The sequence below is a fragment of the Lactuca saligna genome, chromosome 6 (genome assembly GCF_052625555.1).
Source record: "Lactuca saligna cultivar CGN05327 chromosome 6, ASM5262555v1, whole genome shotgun sequence".
Taxonomy (NCBI): domain Eukaryota; kingdom Viridiplantae; phylum Streptophyta; class Magnoliopsida; order Asterales; family Asteraceae; genus Lactuca; species Lactuca saligna.
The window spans coordinates 97,111,280-97,120,659 of NC_136422.1; positions in this window are offsets into that span (position 1 = coordinate 97,111,280).

Here is a 9,380-nt window from a genome sequence, read left to right on the forward strand (position 1 = left end):
GTGATCGTGCTGCCATGCAAATAAACTTAGAAGCCCAACGCATGCCCTTTCTGTCGATTGGGACAAGGAAGACTGATAGAACAAAAGTACCTATCCTTTTCCCTTAATTCATGAGTAACCATACCTTATTTTAGATCTTCATGACATCTAATCGACCACAAGGTTTTGACTTCATAATCAGTACGACTAGGTTATGTTCTTATGCAAGAGGAAAGGTCACTGCCTATACCTCAAGACAGCTTAAGACACAGGACGTTAACTATACAACACATGATCTTGAGTCAGGAGCAGTGATAATCGCTCTGAAGATCTGGAGACACTACTTGTAGGGTACAAGGTGTACTAATTTCACAGTCCATAAAACATCCAACATACATTCGACCAAGAAGAGTTATCACACCAGTAAGGCAAACGAAAGAAACAAAGTCGTTCCCCGATAGTGAAAGGTTCACTGGAAGGCCATGCGAGGATTTGAATTCACTTAGGAACGCAAAGATCAAATTAAAATTCTATCTGTAGCATAGTATCAATTCTGCTTAAACTCTAATTTATGGACGAAATTCCCTCTAACAGGGGGATGATGTGACAACCCGAAATTTCGAGGCAAGGAATTAACATCAGTCAAATATAGGTAAAAAATAAAACTTTCCTAAAATCTTATTTGGGGTAAATAAAGCAGTAGGAATCGTGTCAAGGTTTTCATACATATAAAGAACCCTAAAATCCGAGTTATAACGAAGAAGTTATGACCAACCGAAGATTCTCGGCAAAACCGGCAATACTGATAAACGTAAAACGCGAAGTTTCAATACAATAGTTTTTGGCCTTAGGTATCTAAATGAACGTTTTAGATATCATCAAACCGTAAACGTACATAAAAAGAACGTCCAAATCTAACTTCGTATGAGGAAGTTGTGATTTTTCTAAGTTACATATATAGCAGTAGACAACTAAAAACTCGAAATAGAGATCGAGAGACATTTGGCCGACACAATCTAAATGAGAATCGAAGGGCTCAACAATACTAGCGCAACAGTGAAAAGTCTGACGAAAACGGACGTCGGATGAAGAAGTTATGGAACTTTAACGGACTTTTCCTGTCCCGATCTATTAAAAATATAATATTACAAATAAATTCAAAACTAGCCGACGGGGTCTAAACGAAAGTTGTAGATCGTAGTCTCACCTTCACGTGGATATAAAGAACTTCGAAAACGGAGTTCGTATGAGAACGATATGAATTTTTGAAGTTTGTTAATTAATTTAAATATAAATTAATCGCTCTGAAGATCTGGAGACACTACTTGTAGCGATGACGTCCCGTACGCACCGAGTACGGGAGTACGCCCCGTGTACGTGTGCCCTCCAGCCCCTATATAAAGGATGCGAGGGTGTCGGCCAAAGTTGCTCAATTCCCTTCTTTCTCGCGCCGAAACTCTGCGTTTAAGCCCCCGAGACCCTCCCAAAGCCCCGGTTTTCACCTTCAAGCCCCGAAGGAAGGTTTTGTGTTCCCGAGATTCCCGAGAATCCCGAGATTTTCCCACGTTTTCGACTCTTCTTGTCGAAGTTCTGCTAGATTCTTCTCTCGACTACTTCAAATCAACCATTTCAATCAAGTGAGTTCATACCCCTATAAACTACACTTTTCAAATGTTTTATAAATACTTTTATATGCTTTTAAGGGGGGGGGGGGGGAATACAAGTTAAATACTCGATTATTGTCGTGTGTTATATAATAAAGTTCATTATACGCTTTTCATCAACGGAATCATATGTGATTTATAACTAGTATACAAATGGATTTACTACAAGTTTAACAGTTTTACTAAACATATTACTTCAAATGACTTTCTTAAACGTTTTTACATGATTAAAGCTCGTTATCAAACTGTCTTACATACTGTAAGCTTCCTTTCAAACTCGGTTACAAAGGTGTTTTCAAACAGTGGTTTTCCGTGTACTTAAACTGTCTTATCAAACAAAATATTTTCAATCATTTTATAAACTGACATCAAGTCACAAATTCTTTATTAGACTTTTCAACGGATTTACAAAACTTCTTTATGCTTTTATATTATAAATTTCATACCTCTATACGTATAGTTATATAAGAAATGTTTAAAAGACTTAGGAAGGTTATCCACCCTGTTTCCTTTTCCTCGATTTGGATGTGGTCTGGTGGGATATCGGGTACTCCTCCGAAGGTCGTTTAAATATTAGTTATATATCATGTATACATATATGGTCATAAATGTTCCATCAGTTAAGTTAGATCCGATACTCTTGGGTAGCAAGAGTGTATAAACCTACTTGGATACTCATCAATTACATTCTAGTAAACTATTATAGGAATAGTTTAGAGTAAAGAAAACATTATCCCTACTACAAGAAATTACACCAGAGTCAGTTCATTCATGAGTCTAGAGTACATGCTATATGATAGGATACTTTGAGGGACTAACCATTCCTAGAACCACTGTTAGCTACATAGGTAAATGAACAATCTATGGATGTTTTAGGTTGATACCATTACAGGTATACTTAAGGGACTAACTATTCCTAAACTCGGCTATTAGCAACAGAGGTAAATGCACATCTATGGATGTCTATGGTTGGTCTATTTACGGCGAGTTTCCACGCCGTGTATATCCGAGTACTAAAGGATACTTTGAGGGACTAACCATTCCGAGAACCATTGTTAGCTACAGAGGTAAATGAACAATCTACGGATGTTTTAGGTTGATACCATTGCAGGTATACTTAAGGAACTAACTATTCCTAAACCCGGCTGTTAGCAACAGAGGTAAATGCACATCTACGGATGTCTACGGTTGATCTATTTACGGCGAGTTTCCACGCCGTGTGTATCTTAGTACCGAAGGATACAACATAAGTTATTATATTATTACTTTTAGAGTTTTATAATAAAAATAGTTAAACAGGGAAAAACCATCACATTTTCAAGTGATGCGTACTTTCAAAACATTCGGGTCTTGGTAGAAGACTACTTTTATACTAGTAGGAAATATGGGATTTTCTAGAGTTTTCATACTTATACTAAATGTTTCATCAATCATTCACTAGTCTTTCATATCAACTAATCAAAGCAATGACATTAAATACTTATGAACTAACCAGCTTAAATGCTGACCTACACTTTCAAAATAACTTGTATTCTCAGGTCACCAGCAGACAGGTACGATGACCAGGTTTTAGAGAAGACGGAGTAGTCAAGCTCGTCTTTCATTTTGATTTGTTATCATGTTGTCTTGTACTATGAAAGAACACACTTGTAATCAAAATTATACTATTAATGCAATGGATGATGTTGTTGCTTATTTACTACTTTACATTTGTTGTGATACATTACATGACGTCCTCCGCCCCAGAATGTTTCCGCCGTTCTCGGTTTTGGGGTGTGACAATATCGGGTAGCCATCCAAAGGTCGTTTCAATATTAATTATATATCATGTGTACATATATAGTCATAAAAGTTCTTCCAAGTTCGTACATACCAGTTACATCATTTGTAAGTTACCATCGGGGTAACACATGATCATACACAACTATACTAGAAAGAGAACATATACAACTATACTAGAAGGAGAAAATATACAACTATACTAGAAAGAGAACATATACAACTATACTAGAAGGAGAACATATACAACTATACTAGAAAGAGAACGTATACAACGATACTAGTACGAGTAACATTACATTACATATACATGAATACATTAACCATTGTGATCCGTATCGGAGTATGACTTCAATGTCAAGACCCGTGTTGTAGCTAGAGTCTCTTGAAGGGAAAGTGTGAGTTTGCGTATAGATCTATACTGGATTGACTATCCTACACCTTGCTGCTAGCTACAGCCGGACCTGCAAGTCTGCAGGTGCCAAACGTCATTTCATCTTATGACCTACATTTGTCATTGTTTATCCAGTCGATAGTATGGTACAATTAATCACAAGATACCTTAATATAAATTCGGTTTAAGGTAGTTAGTACAACAGTAGTTCCTATAATACAACACTACAGTACTACATTAATTTACCCTTTACATATTTAGTGATCTGTTCACTTAAACATTAATGTACAAACTATATTTTGAGAATGATAGTTACACTTGGGAAAATTATACACTTTTACAGCAAACAAATATACAAAACAGTTACGCCTTGGTAGGAGGCTACTTTTAAATGGAAAATATAGGTTTTTCTAAGAGATTCAAACTTTTACAAACACTTACAAACATTAACGTACTTATTGTTGGATTATTGTCTAAGTCCATAACTATAATTGGTAAGACTTGACCCGACCCGGCATGGTCCATTTGGGTTGCATACCGTCATGCACTTAGACTATAATGAGAGAAATAAGACACTTATGGTTATTAATATATTATAAGTTTTAGTATATTAATAATAAGAATAATAAGATTATTTAATTAGTATTGATCAAGAATTAATCTAGGATTAATTAAGTGATCAAAAGAAGACTAATTAAATATATGGGTTGATTGTGTAAATCATCCATACTTATATTGTGGGCTAATGCTCCATGGATAATCAAGTTGGGCTAAAACCCATAGGATGGTCCATGGATGCTCCATGGTGTATTTGAACCCATGGATCCAAGGAAATGGAAAGCCATGACAATTAAGGATTTACCCTAATTGTAACACTATATAAAGATCTTATTCTTGACAAAAATCGGCCACAAGAATCACATTAGAAAGTAAAGAAGAGGGCTAGCCAATTTCATGAAGTGTAGAACTCTCTCAAGTTATTCTAAGTGTTTTGATGATTGTGCTTCCATTTGAGGCTTCCACACTATTGGGGCTAGGCACTCAAGCTTCATGAAGACTTTCTACATCAAATAGGTATGTATTCTATCTTGTTACACTCATTGTTTTTTATGCTAGATTAGGATAATACCTTGGATATTCTTATTTGCATGTATAATAGAGAAAACATAGATCTAAGGTATTTAGGGTTGCATGTACACTTAGGAGTGTCAGAATGCTCAAAACCCAATAGTAGTATCAGAGCCTAGGCTTGTTTTCTTGTTATACCTGCAATAGATGCTTAAAAAATCGAAAGTGTTGCTGTTTGATCATCAGACTCGGCGAGTCCATGCCTAAAAATTGATCAAAACGATCCAACTCGCCGAGTCGGTTCATGCACTCGACGAGTTGGACCCCCAGACAGCATATTTTCTAGGTTTTTGGCTAGAAATGGACTAGGAACATTACCCTATGTTGTTTTTGAACTTATAAACTTGTTTTTAATGTGGTAATGTTCATGCTAATCCATTTTCAAAGATAATTGTCAATAGATTCATGTTTTGTATTAGTTTAAGGTTTAGACTAATTACATGAAAAAGTTTGATTTGAATTATCTTGTTCTTACGAGTTGCTTAGATTAATAGAAAAGTTAATTGAAATAGTTGCTTTCAATCCATTTTAATCTAAGAGTTGAGTATAAAATGTGTTTGTGTAACTTGTCCTCAAGTTACAAGAAGAGTCACATTAAAGACTCATAAAACTCATAAAAGTTGGTAATGGTTACAAAATGAAGAGTCTTGTGTCATTGAATTTTTTTTTATGACTCCATAACTTGTCCTCAAGTTATGGAAGTTCAAGAGTCACTTCATTAATAAATAAATAAATAAATAAAGTGTAACCTTAATTAATTCCATAAGTTATAAAATAAAGAAAAGTTAATTCTCTTATTAGTTTAAAGTCTTCCATAAGTTATGGAACTTGAAGAGTTTTTTTTTTTTTTTTTTGGATTAAAACTACTTTAAACACATAAGTGATGGAATTAATTAGTTTTGAATAGTTTCAAACTTGCCCTCAAGTTTTGGAATTTGAAAAGTTTTCTCTTATGAATACTTTAATTCCAAGTTAGCCCTTAGAATTCTAAAGAGTTAAAATTCAACACTTATACTATTTATAACATTAATGGTTAATTATTATATATATGTATAAGAATAAGTCGTTTTACCGTTAGTAGGCCTCATTGACGAAACCGGTCTATAAGGTGGGTATAAGGTTGTTGCCTATAAAATGGCAACTTAATGGGTGTATACTTTCACCCACCGCTTGCTTGATCGGTGGAGGGTCGTTAGCCGAACAGGTAGGACAATGACTTTAAATTCTCATTAAAAGTATAATGAATATTATAAAGTAACTAAACTCTTTTAATTCCCAATCTTAGTTACTTTAGGAAAAATGTGAATTTGGTGCTAGCCCATGGAATTCACACTTTGTACCTTACCAAATTGTTGGTGGAGCGTGTGTGGTTAACCGGCACACTAACTTGGACTAGTAAGGATCATGAAGGGTGACTTAATGTTTGTCATAGATCAATGGAGCGTGTGTGGTTAACCGGCACATTGATTAGGTGATAATATTAAGGGTACCAAGTGAATTGGTATGGTTATTCACACCTTGTTTTGTGATCCTCGGCATCCCAGTCACAAAATTTGAGAGGGCACACTCGAGATTGAAACATGCCATTGAAAAGTTCAATGAATCTCAAAAGACCTAGGAATTTCAAATCCAATTAAAACCTAATAAATAATTTCGTTTTTCATGGTGGAAATTGGTGAATCGTCATTCGCCTACCTTCAAATATTTTATAGCTTGGATTACAGCATACCTCTTCTAAGTTATAAAATAGTTTGTTGGGTCCTAGCCTTAATATTTCATATTGGGTGTCATATTAAGGACTTTAAATTAACTACCTTGAATATCTCCCAAAACATGTTTGGTTTAGACATTTATGATCTTCCCAAATGTCTTGAAACTAGCTTTCCTAAATGAAGATGATGTTCCAATGAAAATCTTACTTCTTTAACCTCCTCCAATTATTCTCCCTACCCCACAAGTTCTTGAAAAGTTTAAGGTCACTTGAGCCCTATTGGTAAGTAAAGGTCTTGGTGTGGTCACATCTCGGAGATGTAGTCACATATTGACAAGCTGGGAGAGTTGGGTGTCAAAGTCTCGTGAAAGTTGGATGTTCAATCACTTTCATAGTAACATAGTGAGTCTCTTTGGGACTACTATGAGAAAGATTATGAAAAGAGTTGGGTGTCAAAGTCTTGAGAAAGTTGGTGGTTCAATCACTTTCTAAGTCACATAGTGAGTTCTTTTGGAACACCTATGAAAAAGACTATGACAAGACCCTTAATGATTTTATCTATTTGTTAAGATCAACTTCCTCAAAACTTGATGGACATTGACAATAGTGACACAGGAAATCCAGAAAAGCATTCTCTTCCCAATGGAAAGGGGCCGGCCATAGTCAACTCGGTTGACCAAATGGTAAAGAGAAAAACTAAGTTTGTGATAGTCCCGTGTACCATTATCAAAGGGTCCATATGTTTATATTGCCAAAGAAAGGGGCATTGGTTGCAAAGCTGCCATAATTTACCTAAGGATGTTAAAGTCGATAAGTTTGACTCTACTTCAAGTAAAGTCCAATATCTAACTCTATTAAGTTTCTATTCTGAGATTCTTGATACATGATGTGACTGGGTCACATGGTGATGTTTTAAGAATCAAAGAAAAGGTAAAGAAACTTAAAGAAAGAATATGTTGAATCTGATCGCGTAGATGGATTTCTATCGCGTAGTTTGAAGATCAGATTCTTGAACTACTTCTTAGGAGTTATAATATATTGCTTGTGAATAGATAACAACAAGGTTTTCATGTGGATTGTAAGGATAAGTTTTTCCGCAAAGTTTTAAAATAAAAGAAAAAAAAGGGTTTTAATTTTATTTATTTAAAAAAAAATATCCTTACAATGGCATCTGTGGAAAATTGTTGCTTATATGTTTAGTGTCTGAATTTACCAAATGAAGAAAGTTTTTCATCACCCAAGTTTCAAGTGGACAGAAACTTGGAATCATACAAGTTGTATTGTATGATGAATGAGAATTTTCATCTTTGAAAATTAAGACTAATTCTTTGATCACATGTATATGTGAGTCAATTGAAGGACAAAGGAATTAGGTACACTGGGTGTGTGCTGGTCAAGGTCCACCACAAAGATTGATTTGTCATGATTTACTAAAGTTTAGTAAATATGATTATACTTATGAGGTTAAGTATAATTCTGTAACATTGGAAAGGTTACAATGTATGACAAAACAAATGAGAAGAATCAACTTAGGCAGAAAGATAAGAGTTTCTCAAATCCGAAAGGATGGGAGAGTACTTTAGTATCATATTTCATGATCATCTTAATGATTTAGAAACCATATCACAAATTCATACTCTAAGGACGTCTTAGTGCATTGTTAGGGCTAAGAAGAGAGGTCATGAATTGTTGGATTGGTTAAGATCAAGGAGATGAGTCATACTTCGTTCCAAAACAATTCTTAGAGTCATACTCCAAGATTGTAACATTGAGTGACATAAAGTAAGGTTTAAAATACTTATCAAATGTAGTGTGAAATGTTTCTACTCTTGTACATTTGAGATTGGTAAGTTGTGATGTCTTGGATGAGACAAAGACCAACTAAGACCAATTGTGTGAAGTGTTAGTCTTGATAAGAATCCGCACTATCCCTTGAATATTTGTTTTGTCAAGGAATGATTCTTGACTGTGGAAACTTATATGTCAAGGGGACAGTGGGAGCCTTAAAGATCATGAAAGAGTTTCAAGAATTAATCAAGAGTGAAACCTGTAATTTATCACTAGCACACGACTTAAGGTTTGCAACCTATCGTGTTGACATAATTCTTATTTCTGTACCTACTTCAAATAAGTTGAATTTGCATGTGAGTTATCAGAGTTCAACTTGGAAGCATTGGTGGGCCTTGTGCTACCAAGGTGACAAGAAAGTATGATTGAATAAGTTTAATCCATGTAAGGCTGAATTTGTCACTAACCTTACCTTGTGATTATGGTTTTGACAAATTTGCATGGATAGGAACTCACACACTATAAAATCTAAGTGTCATAAGGATTCTCTCCGATTCATGAAAATGATGGTGAGGAAACGCTTTCACTAATTAGATTTTACATAAATAGCAATTGTGTTATTTGCATTTTCAAAAGTCGTTAGTGGAGCGCGTGTGGTTAAACGGCATGCTAACATGGACTTGTGAGAAATGGCAAATGCCTAAGCAATTGAGACTATGATTATGGCATCCCTTTTCATAGTCCTGGAAATTGTTTAGACACACATGTGAGCTATCTAAGAAAGGATGTATGAATCTAAATTTCAGAAGTCCAGCAGATTTCTGAAAATATGTCAGAGCTAGTGGGAGCATAAGTGTTATGCTGATAATCATCATGTTAGTGGGAGCATGATTATTATGATTAGTATTGCAAGCTAGCAATGTTAATTATAGAAAAC